We start from the raw sequence: 22,785 nt of genomic DNA, 5'->3' as shown, positions 1-22,785 counted from the left end.
GAAAACATGTTTTAGTTTAGTTTCACCGTCACGTCTACAGGTTGATAAGTGTTATGGCTATTTGTCTGTTCACGCCTGACAATTTTTGCATAGGCAACATATTATACACTTCAGACACGACCTCGTCCAATTTAATTTTTTTTAAATAAGCAATTCAAGCAATTACAGAAAAAAATGAGAAATATGTCAATGCCAAATAATGACAAAATTGAAAAAATTAATACTCAATTTATTTTAAAATGCCCCGCTACAAAAATGTAATGCGAAAAAACATAATAGGCATCCAGTCGTCACGTTTCATAGCGGGGGAAGTACAGTCTAAAGTCTTTAGACCAATTTTTAGTTTTAAGATTGTAAAGCCCTCTTGAAGGTCCTAATTGTCATCTTTTTTAAGAAGGCGAAACCTTCTCGGGGACCCCAGGTTTTTTTTTAAGAATATAAAATCTCGGAACTCCAAACGTCCAAACTGTCTTTTTTTTAAACCTTCTCGGCGACCCCAACTGTCTTTTTTTTAAGAAGTTAAAGCTTTCTCGGGGGCCCCCAACTGTTTTTTGTTTTATGAATGTGAAATCTTCTCGGAGGTCCCAAGTGTCTTTTTTTTTAAGAAGACGAAACCTTCTCGGGGCCCCAAGTTTCTTTTTTTAAGAATATAAAAGCTTCTCGGGACTCGAAACTGTCTTTTTTTTTGAAGAAGGTGAAATCTTCTCGGGGGATCTAACTGTCTTTTTTTAAAGAGATTATAACAAAAAAGTAAAATTTCACAAAATCAAATTTTATAATTATTTTTCGGGGAAACAGGATTTGTTGGACTGGACTTTAGGGGCGACGTAAGTTCTGTCGACACAGTCGACATAACTTTCGACTAATTTTTATTAATAAAAATAAAAACAAGATTTCGGAATAATTTTTGGTACCTTGTTAAATATGGTTTGCAGGAAACCTTTAAAAAACAAAAAAACACTTCGTAGTGGGTTAATTTAATGTGTATTAATTTTTTTGTCTTTGTCGGTTTGATGTAACCTGCCAGAAATCCCGATGGTGTAAAGTGTTTGTGGGCGTACTTGGTAAGGTGTTAATGGGTGATGATGGGCCGTCAAATTTATCTCTTGCTCTTATTGATAAAGCGCACCATTAAATTCCATTTACCAAGTGGTATGGCGTTAGCAAAACGGTGATAAATTAGTCTTGTTTTAGGGTGTAATAAAAGCTTGTAACGCAAAGTATATGATGTTTGCAGAAAGATATGATTAATAAATATTTGACAGGTGTGTGTGACATTTGATACTTCATTAAGTAGAGATTTACAAGGGCCAATAAATGATATCTGTTCGATATTGCTGGAGTGGTCTATAAAGGCGAGTCGTAAACTTTTATAGCACCATATCCGAGATTGCGAAGAGTGAGCACCGCACTGACAAAACTTTGGCAAAATAAGGATGCACTAGTGCAACAAGAGAGCTTTTTATAATTTTTAACTTGAAGACCATAAACTCCCACACGTTTATGGGCCATCCGATATCTGCCCTATCTACGTAATATGACCGATAAAAATACCAGCAACAACTGCATTATGACCCATGAAAATCCAGCCGAGAGGACGACGTGCTGCCTGCAACACGCCGCTAAATAATAAATATCCACTTGATTTGCTTTTTATTCCACTTTTACGGTTATTAGGTGAGGTCTTACGGAGCACGTAGAGGTAGGTACCTCAAGTGTTTAGTCTTATTTTATGTCGGATGTGGGTCTTACTATTGCTACTACGATACGACTTTCCGACTGGAAACGGTCGAGAAGAGAGCTTTATCAACGATATTTTTTCTGGAAGCGACTATTTTTGTAACTTTCTTTTCAAATCATCAACAGTGTTACGGTCAAATAAAAAATGTTGGCTCTATATATTTTTGATATTGTCATTATACTATACGTCAGTTTATTCCGTTTTTGTTAATGTACTGACTTAAGCTTCCCCCTTCAAGCTAAAAATAATGGCGTACGCAAAATTTTAATATCTCTCTTGTTTTCTACTTCCACGGCCGACTCGGGTCCCGTTGAAACTGATACGATTTTTTAATCCGTTCAATTTTTTCCTGCGAGCATTTTTTTTCATTTTCCTCCCATACCAAGCCATGCATTCATCCGTGCTGTGCAGCTCAGCTATTTCTTTTTTGGCTTCGTTTGTGATGAACGGTCGCCTTTAACACCCCGCCAGGCCTTGATGGTGCATTCCGCGTTCACCTGGGTGATAAATACCTTTCGCATCCATAAGTGGAACGCCAGTCGATAAATATTCGAATAATCCCTTGTCGTCAGCATCATCCGGAATGACTTATAGGACAGGAAAGTGTCACATTCCGCGAATTTGCCGCCTTCGGGGTTGACTTTTCGGCTATTTAAATACGAGAGGGTGGCGTGACGCACTTCATAGGGTGTCTAGTCACCGTCAGAGTTGACCTCTGGAGGAAGTGATGACCGGACCAGCCTTTCTGACACGTCACTCCCACATTTGTTACGTCGTCCATCATCCATAAACTTCAGTCTCTGACCTACGTTGCCAGTGCGTTCATTATATGACATGATGTATGGTGTACAACAATCAGTATTCCGAATGTTATGATGAATATCTGGGGAATGAGGAAAAAAGACGCGCTCACCTGGTGGTATAGAATAACAAACTTGTTGTTACATCAGTTGCTGTCGGAGAAATAAAATGAGAAAGTTTTGCTACGGGACAGAAAAATTGGAGAATTTGAATAGATTAAAACACTGAGATTAGTGGTGGGTTTGACAAGGTTGGTGTTCTGGGGGCTACTAGACTGAGTATGAATGTTAGCTAAATGTCATTTATTCGTCCTAACAATGAATGATGCTTCTAGAATGACTTTTCAAAAAGTACCGTGTGTTCCCATTGTTGTTGGTTCGGAAAAAAAAACATTTCTGTCATTTGAAGCAAGAACTTCATTTAGATCTTTCGACAAAGCAAAATTATTTTGTTGATAAAAACAAGTTTTTTTTTTGACATTCTGCCTTTGCAGGATGTACAAGACGTATGAAGTTAGTGGATCGAACGTGAAACTTACAGAAGAAGATACAAACGAGTCATTTTGTTTCCGTTAGTCTGGTGGGGCGATTTTATACAACATAGGAGGTTACCTAAACTGACTGACCGATTGTTGATTGATTATACTTTAAGAGCCTTACTTTTGTCTACGCATTCTGAGAATTTTTTTATTGACAAGATAAAGCAGAATTCAATAGTCTACAAAATGAACCCTATTTTCACAAAAATTATTAGTAGGTATTTTGTCACTACTAGCAATTAAAAGCAGCCATGTGAAATGACGTTGATGTGATTTTAATTTGATAAAATTTGTATTCACTTTATCTAAAATTACGACTTGTTTACGATTGTGACTTCATAAGCTTTTCACAGCGGATCCATAATTAAATTCTAAGTAACACAGACAGTTAGGTCGACCACATGCTGTATTGAAATCATTTTTATTGGTAGCTCTTTCAATAGGAGAAGGTCTTGGCCAGGCAAGCGGATTTACTACCCCAGTTGTGACACACTTATAAAAATTATCTCAAGTTGAGTAACATTAAATCATAACAGCATTATATCTTCAATCGAGCTTTAATTCAAAATGTGCGGAATGTTTTCTAGGCTAACATTTGTCTTTTTGGATGTGAAACACTAAAGCTTTCCTCGACTTATTTCAATAATTTTCCATTTTCGTATTTACTGCTTTGAGAAATTTTCTGTTCTTTTGATTATTAGTTATTATTATTTTTTTATAAAAACAAAATAAATTTAATAAGTTAAAAGTATTTTTATCCGACATAAATGGCTATTCTGTAACGCATCCGATAAATTTAAGGATGCTTTAAAATGGTCTATTTTACCGGGGTGTTAAATGTACGATTTAAAGATGGTATTCTGTAACGCGAAAATAACGGACACCGACAAAAATCCAACTTTTAAAGCACGTCCGTTAAATGCATTGTGAACCACCCACATCTGTAGGCAGTGTGTCCTCACCGTAGACTGGATGCACATCTTTACGCAGAAACTTTGGCAGTTAAGGATATGAGTGTGTGACGTTAAGTTAAACATCATACGAAATTCGCATGTTATATTCAAAAAATAAAGTTAATAAAGAGATAAGATTGTTAAATTTTAAATATTTTTTTTATTCGTTTATTATTCTGCCTGGTTTGTGGAAAGTTCGAAAATTTTATTCACTGATTTAATAAATGAGCCACAACGCAATTCGACACTTCTGTAATGCAACGACTCACACTTGGTTGACTTAATGCGAATGAAAAGCCATGTCCAGTTCCCACCTGATAATTTCCGTGTCCAAAAAAATGAAGAGCAGCCAATATTTTAAGATGTACAGGAATTTCTGTTGCACGTCGGACATTTGCCATATGTGGTCTTAAACTTTCAATTAAATCTAAACTGCATCGTTTGTCCGGTCTAAATAATTTGAGGAACATTCTATTTGGTAGACTAAAGGATCACTAGCATCTAGATGATTCGAATTTCATTTCTAGAAAAGTAAGCAATGCTTAATTTAATCCTGATCAGAAAAAAATCTATATTTTTTACCTTTGCAAACGTTCACGTCTTTCTTCCACAAGTGCCAAATTAATTAACCCATCTAATGCCATACTTAAGTAAAGATTAATTGTTACCACCGAAGCTTTTAAATTGAATGAATTGTTAATACAAGTTAAAAAAACACAGAAAACAACTATAGGTAATGTCCAAACCGTGCTTTAAATTTTAACGGTTGCTTTGGCCTAGCCGATAAAAATTCTCTCTTAAACGCTTATTTTAACCCACCTAACGTTAAATTTTAACGCACCTACCAGATACAGAATAGGTTTGTAGTTTTACCGTACCCTTAAAATTTTAACCGTGCGTTATTTTTATCGGATGTCTTACAGAATAGCCCCTATAGTCTTTTACTTCCCGGGCGTAAGCTAAGGAAGTATTGTAATAGCGTCAATCGGAATAAAATAACATGCCGCTATATTTGTGATTTATGAATCCGTTTTGATTTTTTACCCTAAACATGCAACTTTTGCAAAAAATCCAAATTACATCATCACATTTTACACCAGTGTAACGGCACTGATGTGTGGTGGCTATGCTTTAATATATTAAATTACTAATGGGAATTTTATCAATTTTCGAAGAAACTGTATTTGTTCTACTGTTCTTTAGAGACGAATGAATTTCTGTCTAAATAACTTGAATGGATTTTTTTCTTACTTTCCGATAGTAGATTAGGGAAACACTGTAATCAGCTCCATTTTCTAAATGGCTAATTTCATGTTTTTTCGACTTTTGTTAGATCCTAGACTATGAAAAAGTAAGTTTCTTGTGCCCGTTTGTCGTATATGGCGGATATTACTAAACAGATAATTTCCAAAACTATTGAACTGTTTGTTGTAAAATCTCTATCTTATATCTATATTTTCAAAATTTTCTATAGATGGTAACCAAAACTTGTCTGATTTTCTCCCCCAAATCTTAGATTACGTCATCTCTAAATTTTATAAAGTAAATCTTTCTTCTTTAGCCGTGTTTTAATGATGTCTTTATTTTGAACCTTACACATACGGGTTATCGCAAAAAAATAAAATTTAATAAATAATAATAAATCGTTTTTTAAATGTGTAAAATAATATACGTCTATACCTACCGATAATTCCGTCCTATTTTTAACGTTATATATGTAGGTTTTTGGAAAACTAAATCAAAATTTTACAATAAATTTTACTGAAAAAGTACAAAATCGACTTTATGCTTTATCGTGAACATTCTGAATCGTTAATCACAGTTTACCACTTCTAAAAATTTGATAAGGTCAACTCAAAATTTAGTTAGGTAAATTTTGTTTGGATTTTATATGTGACATGCTTTGGTGTTTGTCGGTTAATATTTATATTTTTGATAGTAAATGATAAAGTATATTTAGAAAATTGGATCTATAAAAAAATACAGTTTATCCTAGAATCTACGGATATTGATATTTATTTAGTGTATAAGTTTATTAAGGGTCGATTTATAGAAAGCGAATTAAATATTTAATCCGCGATTAATTCAACAGGGGATTAAGATCTATATGAGCTCGTGATTGATTAAAACATGCACGTTGCATAGCAACGGACCTCAATTAAAAGTTAATCACGATTAACTTTTAACTCGCTTTCTAAATCGACACTAAATATTTGTCATAAATGGGATTCGACATACAATATTTTTTAAGCTTGAGTAATAGGAGTTTATATTTTTATATTAATAAATGATTAATATATTTTATCTAATTCTTCCAAAATTCTAGATACAGTGCTATTTTTTCTTCCTGAGTGTAAGTTATGGAAGTATCGTAATAGGATCCATCCGGGGAATGGCTACCTTCATGTTTTGTCGCCGTTTTATGACTTCTATAGTATGAACTAGAAGTCATGAACGTCAACAAAACATGTAGATGTCTCTCCCCACCAATAATGCAATAACGTTCCCTCAAAATTTCGCGTATCAATTTTTATTTAAATTCCTCCTACGCGTGTTGTGTATGAATCCGTCTTGATTTTGCACCCTATAATTAATTTTTTAAGGGTTTGTGCAAAATTATGCAACACAATATACACAAACTAAGGGTGAAGTTAATTATATTTTCAATTTGAATAAAATGTGTAATCCAAGATTTACATAATGTTAAATTTTATTTAAATTTTGTAAAATAACATACTCCTACAAGTGTTGTTTATGAATCCGTCTTGATTTTGTACCCTATCATTCATTTTTAAGGGCTTGAATCAAATTATGCAACACAATATACACAAACCACGGTGAAGAAGAAAAAAAAATTAAAATAACAATAATGTGACATTTTTAGAAAACAACGTTTTGGGCAAAACGTCGTCAACGTTGATGTTTATTTTCTTTTGCCAAACAAACAAAATATTAAAACTGTCGGGTTAACTATGAAATGTGTATTTTGTATTGAGTAAATATTTTCACACCCTTAAAAATGAGGGCTATACACATTTAGATTAAAAAAATCAAAATTGCATAGTAACATTTTACAATTTAACTTTAAAACTGAAAAAGCGACTGCTCTGAAATCTGTCAGTCGTTTTAAGCCTATCATAAGCATGGTAAGTCGTTAACCAAAATTTGTCCTGCACAAAAAATTGATGAGGTAATCGAAAAACTCACTTCAAACATAAGTTCAGGGGTTATGGTTAAAAAAAAAATGGCAAGATCAAATTTTGTAATTTTTCAAAATGTTGGATAGATTCTTCCGTACTTCAAGGGTGAGAGAAGTTAGACTTAGACCAAATTTTTAGTTGTGCATATATTTTATACATTCCATAATAATCAATGGTTGTGGATTTAAATACCATTTGCATTGAATTCTTCATGCTTATAAGGAAAAAAAAAGTCTCCAAAGCCATAATTATACCTTCGGTAATAGCAATCCATAAAAAAACATTGTCAGAAGACAGATGTTTTGACGGCTTGAGTACATTCTGTTCATAGGGAAATGTTCAGTTTTTTTATCCAAAAATTATATATAACATTTGCATTAAATTCTTTGTGCTTATAACTTACGTATTTTTCCAGTAGCCCCAACTGCAAATTTGCAGCCATGTGCTTTGTTTCAATATGCATTTATTAAATTTTAATTAAAGCCAAGAATATTTTTTGTTCGGGTTTTTTGTAACTGATCCACGTCATTTTAAACCGATCCGAGTGATAAAACAGGTATGTGCATATCTTGGGGAGATTACATTTTTCAACTTTCTCTGTTTACATTTTTACTTAGCGAGTATTTCACGAAACTCGATAAGACCTATTAGTCATTTGTGGTCTGCAACGTCAAGGTAACTGATTTGAATTGTACTTCCTTGACGTCAAACACAGTTTTGAAAGCTATGTTTACCAAATTTTAGGTGTATATAAACTATGGTGAACGTTCAAATTTACTACCTAACAATTAATATTTATACACATATGTACTGCAGGATTAAACACTATAGTTTCATTGTGATTGAAAAAACGGCAACAAATTTAGAAAATAATGCAAAGGAGGGATTAATTACCCATTATAATAAATTTGGCCATTATCTTAGCGAGAGCTCTTTTACGAGTATGCGGATACACATTATAATTTTATAATTTGACACTTACGATGAGCCGTGTTTAAGATCATGTTCAGAGAAATTACGTCGTGATTAGTATCCTGAATTATATGCATTTGCCGCAAATTATCTGAAGGGCACGTACTCGTAATTACGTATTACAAGTGTGTTGATAATGTAAGTAACAATTATGTAAGCTATTGAATTATAAAATATTTACCAATTATTGGTAATTATATGCTGTTATTTAGATAATAGACGTAAATAAATTAAATAAGGTTTAGATAATAACAACAGTTAAATGCTAAAACGATAATGGAAATAATTAACTGGATATTGCGGTACTTTTTTTGTTTACAGTCCCAGTGTGACATGTTTTTGTTTTATTATTTTTTTTAAATCGATAAACGCTAAATTTTAGTTTATGTGGTTATTAGAATTAATAAAATACGATCAGTTTAATAGGTCAGCGTAATCATTATTTGTAACAATAGTACGTCTGCGCGTACTGTATTAGACAGATAACTCGACACAGAAAGCAAGCTGCGATGTCCGAGTGGTTAAGGAGTTTGACTCGAAATCAAATGGGCTCTGCCCGCACAGGTTCGAATCCTGTTCGCAGCGAATTTTTTTTTGTCGATAATTTCTTTTTTTGAGGTGAAAAATTGTGTGAACGTTTAGAAACAACAAATATAAGATTACGAAGATTGACTTTAATTCCAGCATATGACTATGATTAATAAAATAGCAAAATATTGCTTCCGGTATGCTTACATCAGATTAGCCTAACACACTTTCTTATCTCTAAATTCGATATAGTTACAGGCATATGTGACGAGTGATGATAAAAAAGAGGCAATTTGGGTAGCACCTGGAGGATTTCCTGTATGACGGCATCTTCATATCGTGATTATTTTTAAGTAATTCACGGCAACCAGTTCCTACTTTATTATTCCGACTTTTTCGTGAATTTCGTTTTACGACATTCCCATAAATTCAGCGAGGCTGCTGTGATTATGGGAAATTGCCATATTGTCAGTGTGTGGTTTTTGATATTTTACAACGCAATCTACATTATAATTCCATCATATTTCCTAAATGAAAGTCATATTACAGGGGCTATAAAGCAATAAAACCGCCAATATCACCTCGATAAAAAGCGCCATCATCACTATAACACAGTGGCACCAACATCGTATATTTAAAATTTTATTTCTCGTAAATATTTCCTTTGGTCGCCTGCTCTGTCTGCCTGTGTAATGAGGACGCTTCGAGCAGACTGAATGACGCGCTGCTTCAGATATACATTACTTGCTCGATTTGCTACGTCAAGTGAGAAATTAACTTAATCTGATTTTGCTTTTTTAGATCTTTTATTGTTGCTTTGATTTATTGTGTGTGTTTTACCGTAAAAGGAGTAAATGGAAAGTTTCATTTGGGAAAAATACACGGGAGAAGTAAGGAAATGTATGCCTTCAATTCTACGCTTAAAACGGGATGACCATCAGCAGTCATTATTGGCCATAAACATCAATTTTATACAGTTTATTCGCACTTCGTTAAAACTCATGATAACACGATTAAATATTTTTTATGCTTTTTAAATCTAAGTGTATCACACAGGGTAGACCCCCAAGGGTTTTTCAAAAACTTTTCTATATAAGTTATCCTTCAGTTAAAAACATGTCCTTGAACATATAAGTATATTTTATTTAGTTTCACAAGTAACCTCAAGTTTTTAATTTTTTTTACAATAAAGAAATTTCGCATTATAAAACACACAAAAAAAAGAATATTAAAATGTTGTAATTGCTGAAGCTTTTGACACAATGATGCGTAAACAAAAAAGTATAACAATAATTACAGGCATCTTTGTGATATAACTGTATTATATTATAAATTATAAGTAAATCACAGGACGTGTTTTATTTGTTTTTTATGTTTTCAGATCCCATTAGGAAATATCGAGTAGTTGTCGTTGTTAATATGGGCCGAATCTTTTTTAACCACTCGGTATACTAGTGCTATACTGTTACCGAAAACAAAAAAAATGTCCATGTGTTTCGCCAACCACGTTGGCATTATCTAGACAAAACTAATCAAAAACACCAAAAAAAAAAACAAATTTTTTTATCTTCGGTGTTGTGGGGATAAACTTTATAGTATACTGGAGGATATACAGGGTGGAGGCACAAAGCATCCACGCTCCTAAAAATAGTTATTACTTAGTTTATTCAAACAGGGTATTCTATGTATTTAATGTATTCCGACTGACCTCATCTTTACAAACATTTTAAATAAAAAACCCTATATTTTACTATTTAATCTTATTCTGTTTTTCGTTCTATTTATTTTTTGTCAAGTATGTTACCATATTTAAAGTTGAAAGTTACAGCGATTTCGAATTTTTTAAGAGACACCAACATAATAAAAGAAAGATAAGAGAAAATAGAGTAAGATGCACTAGTAAAATACAAAAACTAAACTATCGATCCTCGAACACTGAAAAAGTTCATTTTTTTTATAAACAGTTTGTATCCTAAAATTTTATTTAATTGATACCATAACGAAGTGTGCATTCCTATTTTCGAAAATTTTTTTAAGGTATGCTACTCAAAGAACCGTACAACTTTTTTTTTCTATAACGTTTTATTAACTCTAATAATAATTAATAAGAAATCGATAACCGCACACTTTGCGACTCACCCCTGTATACTGTATATCTTCTATATTTATCAGTTTATCGCGGAGTATCACAACAGTCATTTCAGAAAGATTTTGTTTAAATAATTTTCAGCTTCACGGAAATTTTGTATCTTTGAGACAAAAAAATGTTTCACATTGTAGATTCTTGATTATAAGAAATAAAAATGCAGACAAAATAAATGGATTCAACATTTTACCTAAGTTGTTTCTTTCTTGAACCTATGTAACACTAGATCATACACTAGCCACAGTATTGGACGTTGTTCAGCAAACACATAACGGTGAAACGTCGTGCGTGTGGAAATTATTTCCAACAAAGTACAGACAAACAAGAAAGTATAAGGAGCAAGCAAACACAAGATTATAAAAATAAAATTATTTTACAATAGTGATATTTTTTCAATTTTTTAAATATTATTAATCATACGTTTTCGTTTTAACGTCCTCAGTGACTTAGAGACCACTTATATGCTTAAACTCGCTATAATTATAAAATTTTTTTGAATAATTGCTGGATAGATAAAATTAATTATAACAGAGGCCACATGATCAAAAGTAGAAGTTGTCTAGTAGGTAATGAAATTTATTTTTCAAATAATCATGTTGGCTACACTCACGCGTTCCTTGTTCAACAGTTTCGGTCAAATAACTGTCAAACAAAGTGTCAAATAGCTGCAATACCAACATCATTATGTTAAAAATAAATTTTGTTTTTGTTGCCTATGACTTCTTTCGATAATATGGTACTAGATTTCATACTAAAATAATAATAATAATTTAAATATTTAATGCACATAAAAATTACATCAATCAGTTCACTATGTGCGGTAGCAATTATAAAACTACAGCACCATGAATTAAATATACAGGGTGAGTCATCAAATGCGCGGTCGTCGATAACTTATTAGAGATAGAAAAAAGGTCAGACGAAAAAAGTTGTACGGCTCTAAGTGACATACACTAAAATTATTTTCAACTACACAAAACGTTTCGTTCTTGAGGCATAACATATAACTTAGTTTTTTAAAGTAGAATACCCTGTATATATTTACATATTGCTTTATAATCATAGCATATTTTTGAAATTTCGATGCCATGTTGCCATGCCATTCCATTTTGTCATTTTTTTTAGCAATGCATGGGTTTACAAAAAAATCGTCAAACGAGTATTTGTAAAAATAACTTATACTTTTATTTTTTATAAACGATTGTATATTAAAATTAAATTTTATTTATACTGCAATAAAGCGTACATCTTTATTTATCTCTCCACAAAATATTGCAAACAAAGCTTTAAAAATAAACCTATTTAGATTTTTTTTTGTGAAACTTTTGCTAAAAAATTTCCAAAAAACTGGAATGACTTGGCAACGATGGAGTGTCATTTCAAAAATAAATTGTGGTTAAGAAGACGTTATTTCGACAGAACTTCCTTAGCGCCTATAAACTACACTAGAACAAATACGCCTTTTTTAAACATTTTTTCGATTTCTAATAATTTCTAATAATTCTAATATGTATGTATGTATGTCTTTATTCATGTTAATACACAATAGTGTTTACACAAGTCAGTACCTAATAGGGAAAAAAATAATATGTAACATTATAACAATGAGACTAATATATTTCATAACAGAAATCAATAAGACTAGATTTTATATTTCAAACAAATTATTATGCAGATATTCATTAAGAAAAGTTTAGGAGTCATTTTTTTAAAGGAATTCGGTAATTTATTAAAAAACTTGATGGCATAGTATGAAGTGCCAGACTTAGATTTGCTCAGTCTTAACAATTTAAAGGCGATTTCATCCGTTCTAGTTTCATACTGATGAAACGACTTTAGTGGAAAATAGTTCCCAAAATTTTTAATTAAATGCTCAAGGCAACGAAATATAAACAAACAAGGTAAGGTAAAAATTTTTAGTTTAGTAAAATGTGGTTTGCATTCGTCTCGGTAACCAATACCAGCCACAATTCTAACAGCTCTTCTTTGGAGTTTAAAAAGTCTTTGTAATGATGTTGAATGACCCCAATTTAGAATACCATGGTCAAAATGACAATGTAACAATGAGAAATAAGCTATTCTGATATATTTGGATGAAAGATTGTTACTTAAGTTACGAAGTAGATATATGCCTTTAGATATTTTGGTGGCTACGTAGTCACCATGTTTGGTCCAGCGTAACTCTGAGTCTATAAACAGGCCTAGATATTTTGTAGTTACAGGTGGACAATACTTATCACGTTTTAAGCTAAACTGCATGGTAACCGTTTTATCATTGTTCAAGCACAGACGATTAGCGCAGAACCAGTCTCCTGCCTGAACTTTTAGCCTATTATTTATTATTTTAATAGATTTGTAACTAAATATACTGAAACAACATTTCGAAACATTTGTAATTTCAGAAAGTGCTAGTCCTGAATTTTTTTTTTTTCGTTTTTTCAAAATTTTGCTAATAATATCCTATCTAAAGTGTTCAGAATAGTACGGTTTTACGTCTGTGGTTTATTAATCCAGCTACTTTTAAACTGTGCATGTAGGTTTTTGGAAAAAAAATTCAAAATAGTACAAACTAATTTTACAATTTATCTCATAAACGAAAAACTGACTGCTGTAAAATTTTGTGCAAAAAGTTTTCTTTTTTGTACAAGTACTTTCTTCACACATCAATATTTTTTAAAATTATGTGTACAGGGTGTCTGCAAAACATCACTGAGGCGATTTACTTTATTAGTTAAATAAAAGACGGCCTATCTCATTTTTTTGAAATTGTACGAGTAGTAATACAATTAGTAGAGTGTTGTTATGAATAGTACTCCATTAGTTCTTAAGAAAATCTCACGTAAGTTAAATATTTCACCCTTGCTTTTATTGTAACTTATAGAGGTTATCATAAAGAATAACTAGCAGAAAATTTCTGCCTGATCTGAACAATTTTAGACCATTTTTACGTCCCGAGCGTAAGCTAAGGAAGTCATCGAGTCCATCGGACAAAATGCCACTTTTATGCTTTCTCGACGTTCATGACCCCTTCTGTCCGAAAAAAGTAGTCTGTCGTTTCCATCTGTCTGTCTGTCTGTATCACGTAATCTCCGAAACTGCTGGACCGATTGTTGTCAAATTTTGTACATATGTATATTAGAAATATCATGTAGATGGTTAAATGCTCGCTAAAATTTGACTAATCATTTCCACTAACAATTTGATGACGTCATTTCAATAAACCGTTTTTTTATATGAGTTGAACGTTATACAAAAATATATTCCTATACTTTTAGTATACCAATCGACTTTTAGTTTTTTCGCTTAACGTTCAAATTTTCGTAAAAAATTTGCAAGGTATAATAACGTTATATTGCCAACACCGGACAGAAGTCCCCGTGGCACAGTGGCTAAATCGGGAACAAGGAGACCTATGGCGAAGCCGTGCAACATGTGGTAGTGGGTTCGATGCCGAACTTAACCGTTGCTAAAAGAATTCCAAAAAAATTGGAATAACTTGATAACGACGCAATGGCATTTCAAAAATAAATTGTGGTTATCAAGACTAACAAATGGTTAATTAGAATATCTAAAAAATCGGTCGAACGTGATGTCAACAGAACTTCCCTCGCCTATAAAGTACACTCAAATATATAGAACTTTGTTAAATTTTTGTCTATTTTTAATAATTAATAAGATATCGTGGAGCGCGTGCTTAGTGACTCACCCTTATAATAAAATTATATCTAGATTTTTAATTAAATATACTAAAATACATTCAAAACATTTGTAATTTCAGGGTTTAGAACTCAAAATTTTTTGCGGCTGTGGTTTATTTTTAAACTGTGCAGGTAGGTTTTTGAAAAAAAAAAATCAAAATCGTACAAACTAATTTTGTAATTTATCTTAGAAACTAAAAAACTGCTTTACAATTTTGTACATATGCCTCAAGGTTATCGGAGATATGATAGATCGCTAATCAAAATTTATCTGTTCATTCCTTCCAAAAACGGCATGACGTCATTTGAAAATAGCGTAAACTCAGTCTCGTTTGAAATGTAAGTTTCTGTACAAGTACTTTATTCATAGCTCTTTAGTTTTTAAAATTAGGTGAACAAGGTGTCTCAAAGAAATTAATGAAACGATTTATTTTAATGATGGGTAAATTAAAAATAGCATATCCTATTTTTCTGAAATTGTAGTAACACAGTGGGTTGTTATGAATATTACTGTTACAATTAAAGCCCGTTTTTATTTAAAAAATTTAGCTTTTACTAAATGCCTTTGTTACAACTAGAATTCACTGCCGTTTAAAAATGAATATCTGTTAAAACTAGTTCTAATCAGATACAACGTGTTTTACTTTTTGTTTTATGTTTGTTTTCCATTAAAGTGAAGCTATTTTTGTTGTTCTTATTATTTTACTTACTTTAAATTTTAAACTAACACCTATTGTCGCTATGGCACTACTGTTTTGTCTGGTAAGAACTAGTTTTAACTGACGACAGCAGTAAGTTCAATATTTCACCTTTGTTTTTATTTCAGCTTATAGAGATTATCACAGCAAAAATTAAATAAAAGGAAAGTTCTGTCTGACCTAATTAATTTTAGATTTTTTTTATTTAGATGAAAATATAAACAGTCTTCCAGTTGATAAATTTCTAAATTTAATTTCTTGTGCGATTATTGGAAATCATTATTCATTCTTGAAATGACAGTGTTACTTTAAACACCAGTAATTATAAATAACTTGTGCAATTTAATAGTAGATTTAGGAAACACCCTTTTGTACTTTAAAATTTCTATACTAACACTTGCCAACATAAATTTTAGTAGATATTTTTTATTTTTATTTTATAGGATTATTTAATTAAATGGAAACAGTATTAGATATGTGAACAGATATTGTCTACAATGTTCAAACTTTTTATTGCTTTTATTTTATACACACGCACGCTATAGTTTTTCACTGTAATTTTCTATTGTATTAAGTGACCTAAAAGTTCGACAAGAATAATTCTGTTACTAATGGTAGTTTTTTTGATATCATAGTTTTGTCTCCTTCAGAAAATGTGAAGGATCCATTTCCTCAATATTTTCCACCCCCTGTTAAATTAAGGAATACATTTCCGAATAACTGCAAAGTGCGCCTCGTGAAAAAAGTTTCGTGGCGCTCTTTAGCGATGTGACAATGATAGAATCCCATTAGTCCTGATTGATGGATCATCCAGAAGCTGTAACATCCAGCTGGAGCTCTCCTCCTGGATTGTTACTGTCAGTAAACACGCAGATAAAAAAAATAATAATCATGAGTGTTTTCCGGTCGATTTATAGCCGAGCATGCACCAATTGTTTATAAATCAAAAAGCAATTAGCAACAAAAGCGATAAATCAACGGGTAAAAGTGATAAACGCTCTCCCCGTTGCATCGATCCTCTTTTCTCTTCTCGGATATGTTGTCAAATCGCCAGCGACTCCGAAGAGGGTGTTCCTGGCGTAATTTATATGATATTAATGGGCGCCGGCGTCTGTCACGAGTTCCTGCCTAGAAACGACTTCATAACTCTAGAAGTCCAAGTCATGACGGTGCTGCTATCAAATACGCATTTATCTTGAGGTTGAGGTAGGTCGCGTGCTCCCGAACAACAATCATTAATCGTCGACAAGTGGCAGTTCGGACTCGCACCCATAGGGTCCTCGAACCCCACGTGGTGGCCGCTGTCCGGAGGACGTCACCTTAACTCTCGAGAAATTGATGATGTCATCCGTCGATCGACGTCACCGAGTGTGAAAAGTTAATTTGTCAAAGGCCACCAATAACGCACGACTCTTTTCGAATATTTCAAAGAGTGCAAAAGGAAACAACGTGAACCACGAAGATGACATCAGTGACGACGTATTTATTTAATACAACAAGTATAAATGTGACTATATTACGTTTGAGTTTATTGACAGTGGTCTTGAAGATGCCAACATTATTAATGAAATCCACCAGTATGATATCTCTTCGGAATCTTTCTCAACGCGTTAATGGAAACACTAACGTGTGATTCCAGATACGAACTGGCACTTCCTCCACCTAAAAAATTAAATGGCAATAACTGCGATAACTCCGGAGCCCTAGCTGAGTCATGTTTTGTAATTATAAGTTTTCACCTCGATAAGATTTGCTAATGGATTCGAGCGTCTTCCTAGATCGCCCGATACGTGCTCACTTGATTTTGTATGGGGGGAGGATTCTCGAAAGTGATCTTCGGAGTGGCTGCATTATTCATTAATGTAGTTTTTGTGTACTAGCGCAATGATTTATCTCGCTTGACTTTACGTGGTAACCACGTATAAATTAGAGCGTGCCAACTGTGTATATGTTACACCGCACACCCCGTAAACATTTGAGTGATTTATACATTAATTAATTTATTAAAGTCCAACTTATTTAAATGATTTGCATGTACTTATAAAATTTGCATAAGTATAATTCGTAACTTGTTACCTGTTAACGTGGAGTTTTTTCGACGATAAAGCGAAATTAGGACTAACACGCAGCCAAAAATTTTCATATCTGATGAACGTTAGCGGATGGCTGGTGCATTAACAGTTTTCGAAGAAACGTAATTTATTCTGGCAAGAAGGAATGTAAAAATCATTTTGTTAAATTTTTTACGTGTGAATAGGAAACGGTGGTCGAAAGTACTGTTACGAGCGGCTTTAACAACATGCTGCCGAAGAAACAGTAAAAATAAATCAAAATTAATTGAAATATGATACATCTTAAAGTTCATGGACCTCCTGCCTGAGCCTGTTTCAAAAATATGATTTTTCTGTTAGGTGTGCGTGTCCTAATGCTGTGATTTACGGCAGCATCGATTTTAAAAAATGTCTTGGTAGTACGGACCATATGGTACGTGGATCGCAAATCGAGAATACTACGGATTAATAAAACGGTATGTGGCATCAGATAAATTTTTATAATTATTTTATCAGAGTGTGGGTAATTTATGCGGAAACATGCATGTTTTACTTACGAATTTTGTTGTGCCGGTTTGAGAATTTTGAATTATTAGCTTTGTAATGTAACTCTATACCACATGTAATTTATTGTGTTACACCCTGCTGTACAATTTACAGGAGGTTGCCCACATAAATCTACTTTTTTCATGACTGTAACTGCACCCCAAAATTAGACTTTTTAAATGTATCTTTAAAGATAAAGTTTAATGGGGGGTCTTTATGTTAAAACGAAAGAAATATGGCAGCCGGAATTTAAAATTTTTGCCGCATTTGTTTTGAGAAATCCTTCCTTCGACTATGCTTGCTTTGACTTTTTTAGCGAAGACCTGAATGCACAGAGTAAAAAAATCAAAGCGGATTCATAAACCACAGTGCAGGAGTATCTTATTCTATCAAATTTAAATAGCGTTTACTACGAAAAATGTCGAGTTGATGTCACAAATGTTGATGAGGAGATAAAATGACTCAACAATCACGTCTAATGTTAATTAACATAAAAAGTACATTGTTTTTGGGGCCCGATTTCTGATTACGCGTGTTTTTAGATTTGGTATCTTTATCAGATCTGACGTCTCTTTATATGTGGTTATTTGGAATTATTGTGGTACGGTTTGGACCCGTACCTGAACAATAATTCTAAGAACTTCATAAATGCGGCAATTCTTTTACAAGTTTAATTCCTTGGAACTTTTAACTCAATTTATAAAAATATTTTCGTTACCGTTGGTATCATTTCAAATTCTTTGTTTTTAGATCGGACAGATTAAGTAAACATTTTAGAATTTAGAACATGCCTTTTCTGGAATACCGTCGACCGCTTGCAGATGCTTGAAATACTTCATTACCGAAAAAATTCAACAAATCTATCCGATTTCATAAATGTCACCGCTAGTGGATAGATAATTAGATGTAGTCATGTGGAGAATTTCGCAAATACAACCTACTTAACCATGCATTTAAATGATAAATAATGAGTTTAATCCGGAGATAAATTTAAATATATGCTAATTAGAAATATAAATAATTGACTAAATACAATCTTAGAAACACATGTGCGCCACTGGAAGGGATTACCATCGCCTTTCTTCCGTGTAGCAGACGGGATTAAAAATACGTCCGCGACTATCCTGGAGAATTCTTAGTTTTCATTGCTTTAATCCCATGAGTTATGGGTTGCGTGTGCACCAGCCCATGGAACTGCCTTCAACGTCTATTTTTCGAGTATTTCTCGTCGAATTTAATTAGAGGAAATATTGCATTCTCATACTTATCAGCACCATCACTTAATCTTTTGAGTAATTAAAAACGTGGGTACGCCTTCGCTACTAAAAACAAAAACATTTGCCGATGATTTGTAGATTTATTTCCACAAAACGTCACGCCCAACCATTAAAAAAATAGTACAGCGTGCTAATTATCGGCGTTATCGGCTAATATTAGCATTTATAACGCTTCCAAAACCCACTTTTTATCTACGATTGACGTAAAATGGCACTCACGTCGCTTATCAATTAGGTGTTGCAATAAAGGAACGTTTGTGTGTCTTCGGCTAAAAATTATGAATTTTGCAAATTCTGAGAACGGAACGTCGGGTTGTCAATTTTTGATTTGAGATGGGAAATGAGTGAATCACCTAAATCAATGTCTGGTGATAAATCAGATCAAGATAACGGCGTGTTCATGTTTTCATCGGCTTCTGACTAGTTTTTTTTTGCTTAAATAAAAAAATATAAAGTTCGCTTTCTGCATAAATTCGTTGTTTACGGACAATAATAGAATAACCTTTATTGAAATTTTACTGGAAAATTAATGTCAAAAGCACCTGCAAGCTCTGTTTCGGCAAAATAACGATATGAATATTTTATTCGGCATGAGTGAATTATTGAGATTGAAATTCTACACAGCTGAATACTTTATGAAAATAGTGACCTTAAAAGTGTTTGCTGCTGCAGATATAACAAAATGTGATGCGACGTATTTAAATGTTACACGATCTAATGGTTTAAAGAAAATTATTGCCAATAATCCAATCTTTATATAACAAATATCACATATGTGTCTATTTAGCATTTCTAAATGAAATTTACGGTTGTTTTGGATGTCAATATACAGAGGCAAAGATTTTATTTCATTGTGACATTTATTTTAATATCTCTATTATTGCCATCACTTTTTTCGGCTCGATAGAACTCCTTCGGAAAGTTATTAATTTCACCCGAATAAATCCACGATAAGTCAGCTTAATAAATAGGATTATAAATGTAAAAGACACACATGAGTTGTCAAGCTTCATATTACCGTTCCCCGAAGAAATCCAAGACAGCTACAGAAAACCATAAATTAAGAAACATTTTTTCTCTTTATCTGTATCTGATATCGGCAATTTGTTGTCTAAAATTTCGGCCGCCATTCACTATGCTAATACCTGTCAAAACTGATTAACTCGAACATTCTTCGCCGCCACTGCACGCATTAAAGTGTTATTTTTTTCGAAAATTACCGGCGATTCGTAATTAAACCGTCATGATGTCGGACGTCGTCTCGGCGTTTTCGAGCATATTATCGACGAGATTCCCAGCAGGACGCTGTAATAAGAAGTAGGTTTATGTCGAGCACCATAAGTCACGAAGAGGCCATCACGGCGACAATAGAGAGTGACCCCTGACCGTCATCGTCCCAACGAGATCAGCATCTACGAACTAAATGACCCTCATATGTCTCACCGAGTGAAATTTCGTCACTTGACTGTCAGACCACAAGTAGGTCCGCTCTTCGTCATCCCATCTAACCAACACCCATTATACGAAGTCCGGCAGCACCTCATAGATCATGGCCCTTTAGGGCCGGTGGAAAGTCTTCCGATAAAGCGCCATGGTGATAGGTGGACAAGAGAAGAGAAAATGCACAAGATGATTGTTTGGTTAGAATCGACCGAACAACTTCCCTGGTGATCATTATAATGAAAATAGATTTAATGAAGTTTTTAAAACTATTTTACAAAAAAACTAGTTCAAAAGCGTTATACGCTAATTTTTAGGCCAAATCGAGTGCCGAATTCCCAAAAAGCTCCGCGGCTGATTAAAATCCACTCTGTATAATTTATTGTTTTTGACTATCAGTGTTATTTTTAAAGTAATTCGTATTTCTTATCAAAATTAACTTAAATTATTATGACGGCCACACCGTTTCGTATATTGGAATTTTTTTTGTGTAAGATAAGAGTCCGATATTGTGTTACGGGCACAAGGAAAAAATACCTGAAAATGTGGTACTAAATTGTTAATTTTCTTGAAAAAGCAAAATCTCCTAGTAGACTTAAATTATTTTCATATTATCATTTTTATAAATAAAAATTTGAAAACGAAACGATCAAAAACTCTAATAGGAAAATGTGCGTTTAAATTACAACAATTTATAATAATACGTATTACATTTAAGTTCTAAAAATCTTGTAAATACAACTTAAAGTCACTAACACCGACTGTCTCCAAGAAGTCTAAATTTTAATTTTTAAATTGACTGACGATACTTCATAAAAAATCGTTCTTAGAATAGGTGGGATAATAAATAATAAATATTTATCAGAAAAAAAAAGTGTGTGAATCGATTTAGTTTATCAGTAACCCCACTACCGGTTAGTCTAATCTTTGGATCTGTTACATGGTACCTACATATCAGTAAAAATTACAAAATTAATTTTTTTTAAAACAGGTATAAAACTATTTTAGTTTTTGACAATTTTAGTAAATAAGGTTATTTGCTAATATTTTTGAAAAATACAAAATCCATCAATATCAAATTATACAATGAAATTAAATTTATAGAGAAATGTTTATTAAAATTATAGTATGCCGTTTACAATATCTTTAGAATTTAAAATTTTACAATTATTAATCCAAAGACTGTTGCTCGATGTAGCTTTCTTCAAAAATAATGTTCAACTTAAAACTTTTTGTTGAAAATTTCAGCAAAAATTGTTTAAAGTTATTTAAGCAGAAGTTCTCTGGAGCACAATGAAGCAAATCCAATTCCTTAGAAGAATTACAAAAGCTAATTTTGCAAATTTTGTTTTATTTTTAATGATAACAGGTATAACAGTAAATAAAAAAAAAATGGGTGGATCAATAAACTACACAGAGACCCATATTATTGTACAAATTTTTAACAGGATTTACTTTGCAGATTTTTGAGGTGGCGTGATCAGAATTTTAGTTTCGACAGATGTCACAAATTTAAGAATTTAAGTTGTAGATTTCTGGATTTTTTCCAAAAAATTGATAATGTGGGGTTTAAAATAAGAATGAATTGATGAACCACAACTATATAATATTTTGCACATCTTACATTGGAAAATGTTCTGTGTTTAATAAAATTTTGAAATGACGTAATCCTGTTTTTGGAGGGAACAAACGAACTAGTACATAATAAAAGATTTTAGAATAATCGAGTTTGTCGATTTTATATTTTGTACAAGAAATTTTCAAATTTTCTTTTATAGTTTTAAATTAAAAAAAATATATTTTGATGTCTACAGTAAAAAATTAGCAAGATATCGTAAACTTCACGGTAAACTTAAAGTCCTTAGAAGTACATATAAGATATTAGAAATAATCAAGTTTGTCCGTTTTGTATTTTGTACGAGAGATGTTCAAATTTTTTTTTACAATTTTGAATTTTTATTAAAAGATCTTGATGTCTACAGTAAAAAATTAGCAAGATATCGTAAACTTCACGGTAAACTTAAAGTCCTTAGAAGTACATATAAGATATTAGAAATAATCAAGTTTGTTGATTTTGTATTTTATACGAAAAATTTTAAATTTCCTTTTACAATTTTTGAATTTTTATAAAATATCTTGATATCTAAAGTAAAAAGTTAGCAAGATATTTTAAACTTCACGACAAACTTAAAAGTC

At 32.4% G+C, this 22,785-nt stretch overlaps 1 non-coding gene across 1 annotated transcript; it reads left to right on the top strand.

Annotated features, from left to right (window-relative positions):
* The first annotated feature begins 8,708 nt into the window (after positions 1 to 8,708).
* Positions 8,709 to 8,790, top strand: Trnas-cga (transfer RNA serine (anticodon CGA)). Its single transcript has one exon. It is a non-coding gene; the product is annotated as a tRNA-Ser (tRNA).
* Positions 8,791 to 22,785: the final 13,995 nt, after the last annotated feature.

Source organism: Zophobas morio, unplaced genomic scaffold, assembly GCF_036711695.1.
Source record: "Zophobas morio isolate AGI-343-1 ecotype UQ-CSIRO unplaced genomic scaffold, CSIRO_AGI_Zmor_V1 ptg000023l, whole genome shotgun sequence".
Lineage (NCBI taxonomy): Eukaryota > Metazoa > Arthropoda > Insecta > Coleoptera > Tenebrionidae > Zophobas > Zophobas morio.
The sequence above is the reverse complement of the archived record's forward strand: the minus strand, read 5'-3'. Positions and strand labels throughout refer to the sequence as shown.